At 42.0% G+C, this 18,219-nt stretch overlaps 1 protein-coding gene across 15 annotated transcripts in view; it reads left to right on the forward strand.

The window, feature by feature from the left end:
- DLG2 (discs large MAGUK scaffold protein 2) overlaps nucleotides 1-18,219 on the forward strand; it is a 2,332,068-nt gene that overhangs the window by 1,955,479 nt on the left and 358,370 nt on the right. The window contains exon 1 of one of the 15 annotated variants that reach the window (XM_070783351.1): nucleotides 8,202-8,220. The exons of the other annotated variants lie outside the window; for them this stretch is intronic. The gene's annotated coding sequence lies outside the window, so the exon portion shown is untranslated. Of the gene's footprint in view, nucleotides 1-8,201; nucleotides 8,221-18,219 lie in introns of those variants that run through there. 15 annotated transcript variants of the gene reach the window in all.

Consider the following 18,219-nt stretch of genomic DNA (forward strand, 5'->3'; position numbering starts at 1 on the left):
AAAAGAACCTATGATGTAGGTGTTTATTGTGTTATAGAAATTCTTATTTTAAGCTGGAAAAAAAAGTTCTAATTCCTTTAAATACATACTAATTATATTACTCTGGCTGACTTATACCTATGTTTATTTATGTACTATTTTTAAAAGTTATAACTACTTCTGTAAGGTAAAAATAAAGTACATGCACAAAGGGGGAAAAAATGGATTCGGATCCTGACTCTAGACTTATAATTGTGAACTTGGGCGATTTACTTCTCTGCCTCAGTTTCCTCAGCCACAAAACGATGACCGTGTCTATTTATAGGGCTGTTAGGAGAAAGAGTCAAAATAATGCATGTACATTTGGTGCCACATTTGGCACAAGGAAGGATTTAATAAATGCTTGCCCTTTGCTGTTGTTGGGCTGTTAAAGCATTTGCAAGGCCTTTCTGTAGAAATGAATGTAGACTTATTTGCGTTGCCCCAGAAAATGTATCAGAACCCAGAGAGCCACTAGCTAAAAGCAAGAGTTTGTGAATCTGGCAGGTGAGTTTTCAAATCCAGTTTCTACCACATAATGCGTAACTAATCTTCGACGAATTACTCAGCCTCACTGAGTCTCCATTTTCCCGTGTTAAGAAGCATTTGCAGCAGCTCTGCACTGTGCTAAGTGGGCAGAGCAACAGGGTGTCATCTCACTCCATTGTAGTTAGTGGGCAGGGGACAGCTAACCATCTACAGGGCTTGAGAGAGCGCGTACCTGCAGAGGGGGAGATTTTTTTTTTATTAAATCTCAAACGACCCTATCAAGTGCATTTGTTTCTACCCTTGAAAATGTCAGAAATAAAATTTGTTCTCACATTCAAGTTGTCTTCATCTGGCTTGTCATAAGCTGGTCCTCAAGTGGCCATTCATTCAAAACAGTTTCCCCTAGAAGAGCATTTGGCCTTTAAAGTTGACTAGGTTCCTTTATTTCTTGAAAAGCAAAAAAAAAAAAAAGGAAGGAAAAATGTTGGCTTTGGAGACAGATCTCTGAACTTTGCTTTACTTGCTAACAGCTCTGAGAACTTTGGACAATTACTTGGCCTCCTTGAACTAAATGTCCTCTGCAAAATAGGGCAGGCGTGTACGTCAAAGAACTGTTAGGGGGCTTAAGTGTGCCAGGGTGTAGGCACCCAGCCTGGTGCCTGACACAGAGGAGGTCCTGCCTTCCAGGGCAGCAGCCCCGGCAATCCTAGTGCTCACGGCTCTCTGAGCCAGCCTCGAACACCGGCCTTCTGATGATCATCCCGTCTTAACCCAGGGACATGGCCCCTGCCAGCTGAAAGCTGACCTCTGGGCCATCTCCCACACTTTTAGTCCATGAGCTCTCCCCTTCACACCCTGTGTGTACATGGGATTCTAGTGTTCCCATGCTCTTTCTGTGTGCCCTCAGTGAAAATCTACCCTTCTGGAAAGAAATCAGATGCCCCAGTTCACCTTGAAGTTGAATACCATGAAAAGGCAAAGTGTCATCCCAACTACAGTGAATATTAAAATATACTATTTTAATAGTATAACAAGCTTAAAGCTAGAGCACTGACTCTCAAATGGTAAAATTATAGGATTTGCAATATTCCCCATGAAAAAAGAATTTCAGAAACGCAGCAGAGTCCTTCATCGCCTGAGTCCATTTTTACATTTCAAAGTTGACTACATGAGGCTGTGATCTCTCTGACAGCAAACCCAAATCTTATCTTTATTGATTCCAGTACATGGTGCATCCTCCGGCAGGTTATAGGTATTCAATAAATGTAGACTAGATGGTCTTAAGGCCATGTCAGATGTATAAAAATATTTCCTAGCCCACACCACTGCTCCTAAATACAAATATAAAACCATTTATCAAACACTTGGGAGAAGGGAGTTAGAAGAAATAAAAGTACTTTCCTTTTCTTTAATGTTGAGGAGAGAGGGTATAAATTCCCTTTACTTCAGTTCAGTCACTCAGTCGTGTCCAACTCTTTGCGACCCCATGAACTGCAGCACTCCAGGCCTCCCTGTCCATCACCAACTCCCAGAGTTTACCCAAACCCATGTCCATCGAGTCAGTGATGCCATCCAACCATCTCATCCTCTGTCATCCCCTTCTCCTCCTGCCCTCAATCTTTCCCAGCATCAGGGTCTTTTCCAGTGAGTCAGCTCTTCACATCAGGTGGCCAAAGTATTGGAGTTTCAGCTTCAGCATCAGTCCTTCCAGTGAACACCCAGGACTGATCTCCTTTAAGATGGACTGATTGGATTTCATAGAAGAAGGAGGATTTGAATTGAGCTTCCCAAGGCCAGGGTGGCAGGATCACCCTGTGGCTCCTAAGTAGATAGAGAATTCCCAGCAGACAGCAAGCGAGAAGTTCAAAAGCCACTGGTGCTGATGACGACACTGGAAACACTCATCTGAGCAGCTAGTTTTGGAAACCTGCACCCCAGTGTACATTTCCCTATCTGCATTTCAGTTTCCTTTGGACATTTTAAACACTTCTTCTCCCACATCCCCTCTCACACATCTCCTACACACTCCCGATCCTCCATCTCTCCCACATATATAGCAAAAAAAAAAAGGAGGGGGATCTCTTTCTCTGTGATACTAATTTCCTCTAATCTTTGCTCAGTAATGTATCACAGTCAGAACAAGTTTCAACTCATTAGTTGACAATCTTAATGTCACTCGCTTAAAAGAGTCAAAGATTTGCTCTTTTGCTTAATATCCAACAAGAAATATGGATTTTAATGTACCTTCCCCCACTGCCTGAGGCTGAAATTTCCACAAAATTGAACTCAAATTTGAACATTTTAAAACTATTCTGGAAAAAAAAAGAACCAAGGAGATTTATTTTACTGTTTCTTCTTTACTATTAAAAAAAATAACATGAATTTTACTGCTTGGATGTGTTTAATCAGGAAATAATAGGACTTCCCTAATGGTTCAAGTGGTAAAGAATCTGCCTGCAATGCAGGAGATGCAGGAGATGTGAGTTCAATCCCTGGGTCAGGAAGAACCCCTGGAGAAAGAAATGGCAACCCACTCCAGTATTCTTGCCTGGAAAATCCCATGGACAGAAGAGCCTGGAGGGCTACAGTCCACAGGGTCAAAAGGAGTCAGACATGACTGAGCACACAGGCACAGTCTAACCCAAAAGAGCCCAAGAGTTAAATTTTACATGCCATTCACATTAAAAAGTACAAAATTGAAATGTGCTTTTAGTGGTATCAGTAGTGGTATGAGGTTGAACCATTGGACTTCCCAGATGGCGCTAGTGGTAAAGAACCCACCTGCCAATGCAGGATACATAAAGAGATATGGGTTCAATCCCTGGGTGGGGAAGAACCCCTGGAGGACGGCATGGAAACCCACTCCAGTATTCTTGCCTGGAGAATCCCATGGACAGTGGAGTCTGGCGAGCTACAGTTCACAGGGTCTCAAAGAGTCAGACACGACGGAAGCAACTTAGGGTGCATGCATACAAAATTACCATTTTTCTAGGTCAGGTCAAATATTGGCAATTTTGTACAGCTCAAACTAATATGGATTCATATTTCTCTAGTACCCACAGAACCCTCACAGATAGCTTGGTCCTACAACTCTTGGGCAGAGGTTAAGGCCATAGGTGATAGTATGTAAAGTGTCTTGGAGGGTTCACATTAGAAAAGTCACCTCTGTTGGTTTACTCTTAACAAGGATGTTTAGTGGCTTCCCAGTTTAAAAGTAACAGCCATCATCCACTCAGTAGGTTTTTGTATGCATCATCTCATTCAACCAATATGATTCTGCAACTCTTTTGAAGAAAATATCCCTATCACTCTGTAGATGTGAAAAATGGAGTCTCAGAGCAGGTCACCTGCCCAGGATCACACAGCAGGGAAGGGACAGTTCCAAAATTCCAAGCCTAAATCTGCTGGCAAAGCCCATACTTTTTCCCCTATGTTACACTGCTCCCACTGATATGGGAAGCAGTGAAGGAAGAGAGGGAGGGAGGAAGGAAACAAAGGAAGAAAAACAGGTCTTCAAAATGAAATACCAATTATCATCAGCTGCTGCTGCTGCTGCTGCTGCTGCGTCACTTCAGTTGCGTCCGACTCTGTCTGACCCCAGAGATGACAGCCCACCAGGGTCCCCCGTCCCTGGGATTCTCCAGGCAAGAACACTGGAGTGGGTTGCCATTTCCTCCTCCAATGCATGATGGTGAAAAGTGAAAGTGAAGTCACTCAGTCGTGTCCGACTCTTTGTGACCCCATGGACTGCAGCCTACCAGGCTCCCCCATCCATGGGATTTTCCAGGCAAGAGTACTGGAGTGAGTTGCCATTGCCTTCTCCGTTATCATCAGCACTTAATAGTATGGATACATGTTGAGCTCTTTGCATGGGAATTTTAACTTTCTACACTTAGGCCCTTGAGATGAAACCTGATAAAGCAAGAGATCTTCTTATAGACCCTGAGCGCCTCAAGAGAAGAGGTTGTATCTAAATAATCTTGATATCTATGGACTGTGGCATAGGACCTAAAACATAGTAAGTCCCAAATAAGTGTTTCGAGAATGAATGTGTGAATGAGTAAATAAATGAATGACTTTTACAATGGAGGGAGGCAGAATAGGTACATAGCTCTCTGCAGAATCAAAAATCTTACTATATATATATATTTTTTTTTTTAAATCACATGATTGAGTCACAGAGTCATAACTCTGAATGGGACTTCATGAGTTCCCTTGCGTAATATTTGTTTGTTTGTTTTATGAGTCAAGGAACTAAAGCACAAACTTCCAAAGCTAATTAGTGAGGAAGCTAGAGCCACATCCACTAAGTATTCTTGAAAACATACTCATCCCTGGATTATGCCACCTATCGGGACATAAAAACACTAATCTAAAATAGTGAATTATCCTAATCCCATCCATGATCGAGAACTTCCAGATGTACAAGCTGGATTTAGAAAAGGCAGAGGAACCAGAGATCAAATTGCCAACATCTGCTGGATCATAGAAAAAGAAGGGAATTCCAAAAAACATCTACTTTTGCATCACTGACTACACTAAAGCCTTCGACTGTGTGGATCACAACAAATTGGAAAATTCTTAAAGAGAAGAGAATACCAAACCACCTTATTTGTCTCCTGAAAAATCTGTATGCAGGCCAAGAAGCAACAGTTAGAACCAGACATGGAACAATGGACTGGTTCAAAATTGGGGACAGAGTACGACAAGGCTGTGTATTGTCACCCTCCTTACTTTGCTTATAGCTAGAGCACATCATGTGAAATGCCAGGCTGGATGAAGCTCAGGCTGGAATCAAGATTTCCAGGAGAAATATCACCAACCTCAGATATACAGATGACACCACTCTAATGGCAGAAAATGAAGAGGAACTAAAGAGCCTCTTGATGAAAGCGAAAGAAGAGAGTCAAAAAGCTGATTTAAAACTCAACATTCAAAAAACTAAGATCATGGCATCTGGCTCTATCACTTCATGGCAAATCAGTTCAGTTCAGTCACGTCCGACTCTTTGTGACCCCATGAACCACAGCACCCCAGGCCTCCCTGTCCATCACCAACTGCCCGAGTCTACCCAAACCCATATCCATTGAGTCAGTGATGCCATCCAACCATCTCATCCTCTGTTGTCCTCTACTACTCCTGCCCATCTTTCCCAGCATCAGGGTCTTTTCAAATGAGTCAGCTCTTCACAGGAGGTGGCCAAAGTATTGGAGTTTCAGCTTCAACATCAGTCCTTCCAAAGAATACCAAGGACTGATCTCCTTTAGGATGGACTGGTTGGATCTCCTTGCAGTCCAAGGGACTCTCAAGAGTCTTCAATACCACAGTTCAAAACCATCAATTCTTCTGAGCTCAGCTTTCTTTATAGTCCAACTCTCACATCTATACATGACTACTGGAAAAACCATAGCCTTGACTAGATGGACCTTTGTTGACAAAGTAACGTCTCTGCTTTTTAATATGCTGTCTAGGTTGGGCATAACTTTCCTTCCAAGGAGTAAGCGTCTTTTAATTTCATGGCTGCAATCACCATCTGCAGTGATCATGGCAAATAGATGGGGGGAAAGTAGAAACAGTGACAGACTATATTTTCTTCGGCTCCAAAATCACTGCAGAGAGTGACTACAGTCATGAAATTAAAAGATGTTTACTCCTTGGAAGAAAAAAATTATGACAAACCTAGACAGTGTATTAAAAAGCAGAGACATCACTTTGCTGACAAAGGTCCATTTAGTCAAAGTTACGGTTTTCCTAGTAGTCATGTACAGATGTGAGAGTTGGACCATAAATAAGGCTGAGCACTGAAGAATTGATGCTTTTGAATTGTGGTGCTGGAGAAGACTCCTGAGAGTCCCCTGGACAGCAAGGAGATCAAACCAATCAATCGTAAAGGAAACCAACCCTGAAAATTCATTGAAAGGACTGATACTGAAGCTCCAATATTTTGGCCACCTAATGCGAAGAGCTGACTCATTGGAAAAGACCCTAATACTGGGAAACATCGAGGCAGGAGGAAAAGGGGGTGACAGAGAATGAGATGGTTCAGTGGCATCACTGACTCAATGGACATGAGTCTAAGCAAACTCCAGTAGATAGTAGAGGACAGGGAAGCCTGACATGCTGTGGTCCATGGGGTCCTGAAGAGGTGGACATGACTTAGCAACTGAACAACAAGCTATATTTTGATACACTGGATATATATGTGAATATACATACATTCTATGAATATGGATATATACACATATAAATAATTGCAAAACAATTTACTTTCTTTAAAGAAATATAAAAGTGAACTGGTCTATTTTTCCCACACAGCAATTAATAACGATCAAGATGAGGCAGGAATTTCTAGATGGTGGCGAGTCAAATACAAGCTTTTTGTTTTGAGAACCCCACCCGTCTACTAATCCTAAAGTGGATTAATACCACAGAAAGGAAACTTACATGGCCAGACACCCACAGGCCAGCAAAAACAAAACCAAGAACGTTACTTTTCATACATACAACAGACACTTTTACATACATTATCCTGAAAAAACATGTTGTACAATTACACATACTTTCTTAGTGATTTATCATTTTATGCACATTTATTTATCTCCTATTCATTTCCCCGGGGGGGGGGGGGACACACCTTTTTCCTAGTTTACCTCACTTTCTTATTATACCTGACTTTGAAGAGAAGCAATATTTAGAACTGACTCATTCCCTGCAAATAGATGACAAGCTTGTATAATCTGATCTAATATTCATGGTTTTCTATCAGTCATTTCAAGTCTCCAATGAGACTTTTCCCCAAGTGCCTCTGTCAACCCTGTATTTTGTATTTGAGCTTCATACTAAAATCACATCAATGCAGTGATGTTTTCACGCTTTTATGAGGGAATGAGTTGTTGGCAAAGGACGGGTAAGAAATGAAGGTTTCCATAGAGGTGATGTAAACCTTGAACTATACACATGCTCAGAAGCTTAGAGTTAAGCTGCTGATGACTGGCCGGTGCTCGTAAGGAAAAAGGAGAACGTGAGACTGGAAACTTGGGGTCTAAAACACTCAGCACGTAACGGCTATTTTAAGGAGTATGAGCTTTCAATCAATTCCTTGATATACAGTAGGGATCTACATTAGACAAGAACAAGTGGGTTTTTTAAAAATGTTTTACAGCAGCTCCATAGCCTTATAAAGCCTAGGGAGCTTCCCCAGAAACCCAATGCAGAAAAATCCTAACTTCAGGCTTGTCTTCAACTTAGAGTCACAGAACATGAAATATAAACAAGATAGCCTGAGATGATATTTCAAAATAGAAGCAAAGAATTTTATTTCAGCTTGACAGCAAGCTCCTCTGGTTTGCCTATATTTGAGAGCTAACTCAATGTTTCGGTCGTATTCATTTGGGGAGTGAGAAAACTTTATTTTTTATTAGCATAATTATAGGGCTCTGGAAGAAGCAAGTCAGTTTGGACTTCGAATGGGCAACCAATTCCAGAAAGTCTGCGTTAGGTGGCAAACACGCTAAGTCGTGGGCTGTGCTTCCAACAGAGCAGGAGAAATCGAAGGGAGAAGAGAAAAAAAGGATGTAGTAAGAAAACCGATCGGTCAGAGGGAGGGGGTAGGAGAAAGGCAAGAGAGACGGCGGCGGGAAGAGGGAAGGGAGCCGCAGAGGAAAGATAAGCGGGAGGCAGCGGGGAGGCGGTCACAGATGCAGCTGATCAGAGGTGAGGAGAGGATCACGGAGGTGAGACCCCGAGCGGGGCGGAAGTATGGGGACGGGAGGGCAAGACAAAGCGGAGATCCTGGGGAGCCCGCCTCTGCGGAGCGTGGATGTGGTCACTTCTCCAGGTGGTTAGGTGTTGGGCAAAAGAGAAAACGGCAACAGAAAGCTGCACGCAAGACTAAATGGTACAGGAAAACGAGAAATGGGAAGGAGATTTTAAAGAACATAGAGTTCCATGTCGGGGTTCCACTGAACGCTCAGTGCCAAGAACAGCAAGGGGTAGTTTTGTGTGTTATTTCTCGGATGCTGGCGGCTGTCAGGACAGTGGATGAAGTCTGAGAGTTGGGGTTTCAGGCAGCTCCAGCGCTGCTTCTCCTCCTCCAGCCTCCCACACCCCTTACTGACTTAATCACAGGATGTGGCCGAGCCTGCAGCCCGCCTTTCAGGGAACCAGCCCAAGTGTAGAGTGAAGTATAGAGTGAAGTACAGTCCGAGGAGGGAGCTGAGCGGGAGGGTGGGACCCGGGGCTGAATTTGGCCACGGGAAACATCTAAGGCTTTGACATTAAGATGCTGGGGGTGGGGGTGGGGGGACAGGTTGAGCTCTCTATAATGCCCAAAGTGAGGGAGTTACTGAGTGCAGGGGGTGGGGGGATGCTCTGAATAATTGGGGCTGAAAGGAGCAGTCCCTAGAAATCAGGACTGTGAGAGCATGCTTGGAGGCCGTGGTTTAAGGAAACGGAAAGGCTAAGTGGCCCAAGGTTGAGGGCAGGCACTCGACGGGAGCTGGGGCAACTGTTAGAAGGCGTCCTTCGCGCCATGTGGTGTAAGGGATGGGGGTGGGAGGGAGGCGCCCACTGGGCAGCATCTGGCATAGGTGCTTGTCAGCGAGCGTCAGCTGCAGCCTGAGTGTAGGGGAGAAAGCAGGTAGTTTGTGTTTATCACGGGCTGGAGTTCTTATCCCAGCCCAGCCGGCTTGAAAGCTTTTAATCTCCCTGTGCCTCAGTTTCTTCATCGTAAAAGTTAAGCTCAGCAAAGGTCTTGGGAGGACATGCAATAACAAGCCCAGCACAATACCCACTTGCTCAATATTCCGTTATTTGTATTCTCTTTATTAGTAAACTCCCACATTTACATTTCTGGTTGCTGTTTAAGGAAAGTCCATTTCACTGGGTTTCTTTCCTCTTTAGTCCTTCTCTCTTCTCTGTCTCATCTCTTGATTCTTTCTCCCTCCCTCCCTTTATTAACTGAGCACTTACTTTGTGCTAGGAACTGCACCATGGCAGTGAAACCCGATTTCTTGATGTATTTTTTTCTCTAACTATGGGAGTGTGGCTTTTCAGCTTTGTTCTGAGCTTCGGCAACTAACCATGGAAACTCAGACTTCACTGGGGAGTTGTTTTCTGTTGGGAGCTGCGTTCTGTGTGCTAAATTGGGAGAGCTGGAAGGAGGGAATTGGTTAGTAATTAGAAAAGATTTAAAGGACTGAAAATACCTCCCTGACTTTTTAAATGGAAAATTTTCTGATACTTAACATATTCACTTGGGATTGACGGTAAAAGACTCCACACAGCCTTGGCTAATTTCTGAGGCTCTGATGTATGCTTGAAGGAATGAAGGAAGTGAGAAAGAGCAGGTAATTCCAGAAGAAGTCGGTCCTCCTCACTCTTTTGATTTTATGCAGTTTGTTGTTTTAGAAGAGTTTTGAACTGATTCAAAGTTCTCCAGATTAGGAAACTTTGTAATGAAATCATTGCCTCAGAATTAAGGCTATATTTTGTGTGGTCCAGCTAGCACTTCCCACATTCAAGACAGCAGCTCCAGGGACTTCCCTGATGGTCCAGTGGTTAGGGCCTCACCAAAAAAGAAACCACCACATTGTCACTCCAGCTCAGAAAATTCCACCCTTTAGGGAAAGCTGCCTGCCTCCTTGTCGGGGTCCTGCATGTCTCCTCCACTCATTCTCTTCTCATCACGCCCTTTTCTAGTTTGTTTTCTTTTCATTACTAGGCACTGCAGTTGGCCACCAAATTTTTTGGTAAGCTGATTAATAATGCTTTTTTTTTTCTTTAGAGGAATAGGAGTCTTAAGGCCTCCTCAGTGGGAAAGAGATTTATCCTGCACATGTAATTGAAATCAACCTCCATAATAGTCTGTGAGGAAGGGAATTTGTGCCACATCCTAGAAATACATGAGGAATAAGACAATGGCTGGGATTGTCCTTGTGAGGCTTGGAGTCTAAGTAACATTTATTCATAAAAAGGTAATATTAATGGACAAAGAGTGCAAATTATTTAACACTGTGTCATTTGCTGTATTTTTAAAAATACCTTTATATGGAGATAAATATATGTGCTTTTGTCCTTATATACAGTCAACCCTTGAACAACATGGGTTTGAACTACGTGTGTGTGTGTGTGTGTGTGTGTGTGTGTGTGTTAGTTGATCAGTTGTGTCCAACTCTTTATGACCCCCATGGACTGTAGCCCTCCAGGCTCCTCTGTCTATGGGATTCTCCAGGCAAGAATACTGGAGTGGGTAGCCATTCCCTTCTCCAAGGAAGCTTCCCGAGCAGGGATTGAACCTGCATCTCCTGCATTGGCAGGCAGATTCTTTACCACTAGCACCACCTGAACTACCTGGGTCCACTTATACATAATTTTTTTCCAATAAATATAGTATATGCCATCATTTAGAGGCACCAGGTAGTATTCTAGGCGTCAGGAATATAGCTGGGGATATTTTTGTATGTGTGGAAAAATGTATAGAAGTCATATTTATTATCAGTGGTTACCTGAAAGTTAGATTAGAAAGGAAACATTCAATTTATTTGTCATTCTTCTGTATTGTTTTCATTATTTGAAATGTCTGAATTATTTCTATGTCTTAAAAGATAATAATAAAACATTAAAGGAGGATGAAAATTAAAATAACACATAAGAACAGCAAGTAAATTGAATATCTTCTTCTTTTTCCTTAGATAATCTTTCTACAGGTAGTCATTAAATTACCAGCTAATGATTCTAGGGGAAAAAAAGAGGGTTAGAAAATTACCATTTTCCAACCCTCAATAAAATAATTGTTTCAGACAAGCATAGTAGATGCTGAAAAAAATTGAGATAGCAGTTTACGGGAAAGAGGATATTCACATGGTTTCAACCAATCACAGATTTGTGTTTACAAAGACATTGCTTTAGAATGGAGAGATCTGGTGGTCCTCAACCAAATAGCCAAACTTTATCACCAATAGTGAGACGATCTCACATTTTGGTCCTCAGAATGTGATACTGAGTAAACAATATTACTCAAGATTTTGTGAAAAAAGTTTGACCTGATATTGATCTGAAAGAAACAGACAAATTCAGAATGTGGAACAGTCTATAAGCATCTGGCCTGAACTGTTAGGAAAAAAGAAAGCAATAAAGGAATGGCAGGGAAGGGAGAAGGGAAGAATAAAGGGGGAAAGGCAATGTCATTAAAGAAAAAAGAAGGTACTGTTTTCGAATAATAATTACTGAAGGCACAGTAACAATCGAATACAATGAGTAAATCTTGCTTTGATCCTCCTTGATTGAAGAGGGGAAAAAAACTATAGAAGACATTTTGAGGACAATTAAGGAAATTTGTAGGTACAGTATATTGGATCAAGTGTAATAATGGTTATATGGCAAATATCTACACTGAGGCGATACCTTGCTGGTATGTTAGGTTGGAAGTGGCCCAATGTCTGCTACACGTTTCAAATGGTTCAGAATAAAAAAGTGTGTTTGTGTAAGTGCCTCCTCTCTCTTCTGAGATAGATGGGGAGATAACAACTGAGAGAAAGACAGGTGGGCAGAGAAAGTGGGAGCAGGAGAGAGTAAACATGCCAAAATATAGCAGCTGTTAAAACTTGATGAAAAATATGGATTTTCACTGTACTGTTCTTTCAATTTTTCTGTAGTTTGAATTTTTCAAAATAGTTGGGAGGGGGTTTGTGGCAAAATAGTCCAGATCAAGAGTTGGGGCTAGAGTAGTAAATTAGAAGAGAAAGAACAAAAACTCAAAGATATTTTGAAAGGAAAATAGATTAATAAATATCATTTCTCAACCAAAGTGGTAAAAAAACAGTTCAATTTTCCTCATTTGTGTCTCTGCAGATCTCTTTCTGATTTGACTGATGAAACAATTGAAAAGAGGATGTAAGAGTCCTTGACACAGTTTGCCTGAACTTGGAAAAACTGTTTCTGGGTGCTCTTAGACCATGAGATGATGAACTTATTTTTAGGTGATGAATAAGTAAGATAAACGCTGAGATGTAATCATGGACAACAGTCATCTGATACAAGATACACATGAGCCCAAACACAAAAGGATATCATTATCCTGAGGAGCTAGAGTGAAACAAACATCAAGGGACTCCTGCATTCAGTAGCCGGAGTTTGAGTTTTGCATTAATAGAGTTTGACCAAGATAATTCCATTAGCACCTCATTCCTACACAAGCCTTTCGGATGCTTTAGAAATGGACCATTTGACGTGTGTGTCTCTCAAGACAGTTTTTCCTTCCTTTAAACTGATTTTAATGCTTATTAAGGAGGTCAACCAACGGTGGGGCGGTTGGGAGGGAGAAAACCAAGACTCTCTTTCACATCCTCTATAATCTCATTAAAGTTCATTTGGAATTAGCATATTTACACAAAAAATGGTGCTGACCCAGTATTTCTTGTGGCAGGTGCTATTGCATTTTTGGAGGAAGAGCTTCTCACTGTGTATGACTGTGCTATAGTTGGCAGGACTTAACATGCCTGAGCTTTGCATGGTTAACGCTGACTCCAAACTCTAACATTTTAAGAACAAAAAATACCTACCTCTCCCCAACATTTCCATACCCAGTTGAGAATTTCTGGTAGATTCTAGTTTACTGAGGGCACAACCATTGCTTTTTTTTTTTTTTTTACCAGTGCATCCCCCAAACTTAGTACAATGAAGGCACACTCAGCAAATATCTATTGAATAGATTCATATAATGTTTGAAAATTTGATTACTCAAATTTGCTCAGTTTTCCTATAAACATTACTGTATTTTTAATCTGCCTTGGTAGCCCTTTTTTGTTTTTTATTGTCAAAGTAACACAAACCTCAAATTCAATAGTTAAAACTTTTTCAATAACTTTAAAGTTAATCTTATAATACACGCTCAAAAATCATTCAGATTCTACTAAAGACTATAAAGTAAACTGCAATCTCGTCTCTCTTCTTCAGCATTTCTCCCCCATTGATCCTCAAAAACTTAGCCCTTTGATATTCTCCATTAGCATTTGATTGTATAATTTTCATGCCTTCCCTATAAGATCATAGATCATTTTCTTCCTAAGAATAGGGTTATATACACATACAGTTTTGTACCTTTCTTTTTAACTTAGTGAGGTATCATGGGTATTTTTCAGTATCAGAATATTAGACATATGTCATTGCTTTTAATGACTGTGTAGTATTCCATTGCATGGATATTTCATAGCTTGTTTAATCAATTCCCTTTCAGTGGTGTTTTTAACACTACATTTAATGAGAGTTTAATATCAGAAACTCAGAAAACTATTTTTTTTTTGATAATTGAATATTTACAATCAGTACACTGGTTTCAAAAGGGAGTACATGCTGAACATGTAGGTTGCTTTTATTACCACCATCCATCAGAGAAAGGCCTCCGTTTCCAGTCTGATCATAACCTAAGGGAGTCTGTCAGCCTGGAATCGCACACACACCCACCCCAGAATGGAAAGCTTAGAGGGTGAAGGGAGAAGCAGATCTTTGAGGGCAGGAATTTAGCCTCCTGCCCCAGACCTTGACCCTTTGCCTGAACAATTTTGGCCATTAGGTGATGTGGAGTTGAGTGATCCTTCAGCAACAGTGTCTTCAAAGACATTGAGACGGGGGTGGGGACTTCAAGGACACTTCCATCATGATACCTGCAGCCCAGCATGGTGCTGAGAGATGCTAGTACTGACAGAGACCACGCACAAAGTGCAGTGTGGTGGACAGAGCCCTGGATTGAAAAGAACGGGTCAGCTGCGCGCTGTATGGGTCACTGTTCTCATGCTCATGTGTTCCTTTCCAAAGTATATCTTTTTCCCCCCAGTGGAAGTGCCTTTTTTTGTGACTGTGTTGGGTCTTTGCTGCTGCATGGGCTTTCTCTAGTTGCAGCAAGCGGGGGCTACTCTGCAGTTGCAGTGCACTGGCTTCTCATTGCCGTGGCCTCTCGTTGCAGAGCACAGGCTCTAGACCACAGGCCCAGTAGTTGTGGTGCTCAGGCTTAGTTACTGCACAGCATGCAGGATCTTCCCGGACTGGGGATCAAACCCATGTCTCCTGCATTGGCAGGAGGATTCTTTACCACTCAGCCGCCAGGTAAGCCCCACAAAGTACATCTTCAAGGAAGTTCCCAAGCCACTGTTCCAAGTCCTACTTGGTGATAGAGCCCCAAAGGGCCAGAAAGTTTGTAAATCAGCAAAATCAGAGCACGAGTGGAGACTAAAATCAAATTTAGTACAAATAGAGAGCCAGCAGAGTGCATGGCAGAACAAAGAGCTACACCTTCGTGAGAGATGCCCACATCTGACAGATCATCTGTCATTAGACAGGTTCTTAAACATTCTTGGGCCTCACCCTCAGAGATTCTGATTCAGTGTATCCAGTTTATTCAGCCATTTTCCCCCCTCAGGATGACAAATTCTTTCTGAAAAGGACTCTTAACTGTAACCTGGCTCATAGTAAGTATGCTATAAGTGGTTGTCAAATAAATTTTAATGGTTTAAATAAAAACGATGTGCTCTAATAATTATAATCATTCTTTTAAGTCAAGAAACATCATTAGGTATCTAGATAGTGCCCCAGGTATTAGAGGTAGGGATATAAAAGAGACAAGGTCCCTACTCACAGGAAGCTTTTCTTGGAGCACGTGAGATAACAAGAAGCAAAATATCAGGTGGGCCTAAGTACTGTAAGAAATTAAAACAAGATAGGCCAGAAGCCTACTTAATTGGGGGTAGTCAGCAAAGGGCTCTCTGTGGAACTGGGCTTCAAGCTGAGAATTGTGAAAATGAGGGATCAAATGGGAGAAATGCTGGGGAAGAGGACCACAGTCAGAAAGACAGCTGATATGGGGGCCCCAAGGCTGGAGGGAACTTGGATTTAGGTGAAACAGAATGAAGGCCCTTGTGCCTGTGGAATAGAGAAGGAGGCAAAGAGTGCAATGAGATGGAATCAGAAGGATGAGTGGAGGTCATGGTTGGGTGTTGGAATTTTATTCAAAGTACAACAAGAAAACCGGGCTTCCCAGGTGGCGCTGGTGGTAAAGAACCCGCCTGCCAATGCAGGAGATGTAAGAGACCTGGGTTCAATCCCTGGGTAAGGAAGATCCCCTGGAGGAGGGTATGGCAACCCACTCCAGTCTTCTTGCCTGGAGAATCCTATGGACAGAGGAGCCTGGTAGGCTGTGTACCGTCCATAGGGTCGCAAAGAGTGGATCATGACTGAAACGACTTAGCACACACACACAAGAAACCAATGGGAGAAAAAAAATATCTGGAAAGAGGCATGATCAGAAATACATTTTGAAAAGATCATTGTGGCTGTTAGGTTGAAAACGGATAGAGAACAGTGGGAGAGATAGAGTGAAAGCAGAGTCCAGCCCGGAGACTACTGCAGATGCCCAGGGAGAAGTGGCAGCTTGGCCAAGCAGGTAGGGCTGGAGTTGGGTAAAAGTGGATGGAATTAAAATGCTGCTTAAAGCTAAAAATACACATGCTGATGACCATATGGGGGAGATGGGAGGGAGAGAGAATTAAGGTTGGTTGGCGTGTAGGTTCTTGGTTGAATGGTTTGAGTGGTGGATGGTGGTATTACTATTTACTGAAAGTGGAGAAATCCCCCAGAAACAGGTTTTGAGGAAAAAATTAAGAGTTTGATTTTGAACATGGTGCCTTTGAAAAATCTTGGACATTCAGCTGGAGGTGTCAAGTAAGCAAATAAATGTAAGTCTAGACTTAAAGGAAAAGTCAGAGCTAGAGTTACATTTTTGCTTACATATTCTTATAAAGATAGTCACTTTGTTACTCCAAGCATATGAACCCTAAAACTTATTTATTGTGTTTTGCCCTAGAGTAAGTTGGGTTTGGATGGTCAAATTATACCTTATCATTTTCAGTTAAAGACTCCAAAATGATCAGTCCTCTACAAATGCCCTGGTAAACCAAAACATTTTTAAAGGTTTCTTTTTTTTCTTTTTTTTTAATGTATGCCTACTTGCATCAGCAAACCAAATTTTAAAAGGATGTTAATTTTAATTGCTAAGGCATGTAAATATTCAGTATCAATTTTTCATTTTGCCTCTTCTCCAGGAGGAATCTGGTCTTGAGCTTTTATGCAGCAGCTGTCAGAAATGTTATCACTGGCAACCAAGTGCAACAGCCTCCAGGAGAAGGGAACTTAATTAGAAATTTCCACTTCAAATACAATTTATAGTTCGTTCACTCTGGGATGAGCTGGAGGGTGTTTGAAAAGTTTAATGCTGAGTGAACTGTTTCTCTCAAGCTGTCAACAAAATACATATTAAGCATAGAACATATTTATTAGTCACTAGAAGGGAAATCAGATATTTAGCAGGAGGTTCTCTTTCTAGGTGAAGAAACGGAGTCCCAGAGAGATAAGAGAGACTTCCCAAAGTGAAATAAGCTAACAGTAGGATGAGACAAACACTCAGGTCTTCTAACTCCTAGGATAGTGCTTTCCAGAGTACCAAGCTTCCTCTTTCAATGCCTATAATCTCAGCACTTCTCCTTGGCCTAAGTCTTTGAGATAATTTTATACTAGTCCAGGTTATCCTCTTACTCGGTGAGTATCAGGGGAGGAGGTCAGTAATACTCAATAATTACATATCCTAACTATATATCAGGCACTCCTGTAAGTATTTTACATGTATTAACTATCTGTGGACAGCAGCCCACCAGGCTCCTCTGTCCATGGAATTCTCCGGGCAAGAAGACTGGAGTGGGTTGCCATGCCCTCCTCCAGGGGATCTTCCCCAGAGATCAAACCCACATGTCCTACATCTCCTGCATTGGCAGGCAGGTTCTTTATCACTAGCGCCACCTGGGAAGCCCATTAACTACTCTATCCTATAGCAACGCTGTGAGTACTCTTATTACTCACCTATTGTACAACAGGCAGGTCTAGTCAGATCAGGGTACTGACCTTAGGAATATCAAGAACAAAATGATAACATTATTTTCCTAAGCTTCAGATGGCTATTTCCCAACTCCCTGTAAAACTGTAGCTGTCCAATAGACACAGCAAATTCAACATATCTAAAACAAAATGCACCATCCTCTTGTCCTGGGGTCTTCCCTGGTGGCACAGATGGTAAAGAATCTGCCTGCAATGCAGGAGACCCATGTTCAATCCCTGGGTCAGGACTATCCCCTGGAGAAGGGAATGGTAACCCACTTCAGTATTCTTGCCTGAAGAATCCCATGGACAGAGGAGCCTGGTGGCCTACAGTCTAAAAGAGTCAGACACGACTGAGCTACGGACACACAGATTCTCTTGTCCAGACCCACTTTCCACCTTGTGCTCCCATTTTGATTAATGGTATCATCACCCCTCTCTAACCAGCTTTCTCATTTCCCATTTCTCATCTACTCAGCACTATACACACTATTTAAACTCTACTTCCCACAAGTATTTGAGGAGAGGAGCCATACAGAACCTGCCCCTGTATCCTATCTCAAGCCTACACTTATTTCCCACCCTCAATTCCATTCTCATTTTTCTAACTCAGGCCTTCATCATCTACCATGTGTAACATGGCAATCGTCTCCCATCTGGTTATCTTACTTTTGATTACTTAGTTCTCCAACTCCAACTTTTCACTGTTGTCATAGTTGATCTTCCCAAACACAAATCAAATTGTGTTAAATGCTGTTGTAAAACCCTCCCCTGGCCGCTTATTGACAAAATTTC

The sequence above is a fragment of the Bos indicus genome, chromosome 29, assembly GCF_029378745.1.
Source record: "Bos indicus isolate NIAB-ARS_2022 breed Sahiwal x Tharparkar chromosome 29, NIAB-ARS_B.indTharparkar_mat_pri_1.0, whole genome shotgun sequence".
In the NCBI taxonomy this organism is placed as follows: Eukaryota; Metazoa; Chordata; class Mammalia; order Artiodactyla; family Bovidae; genus Bos; species Bos indicus.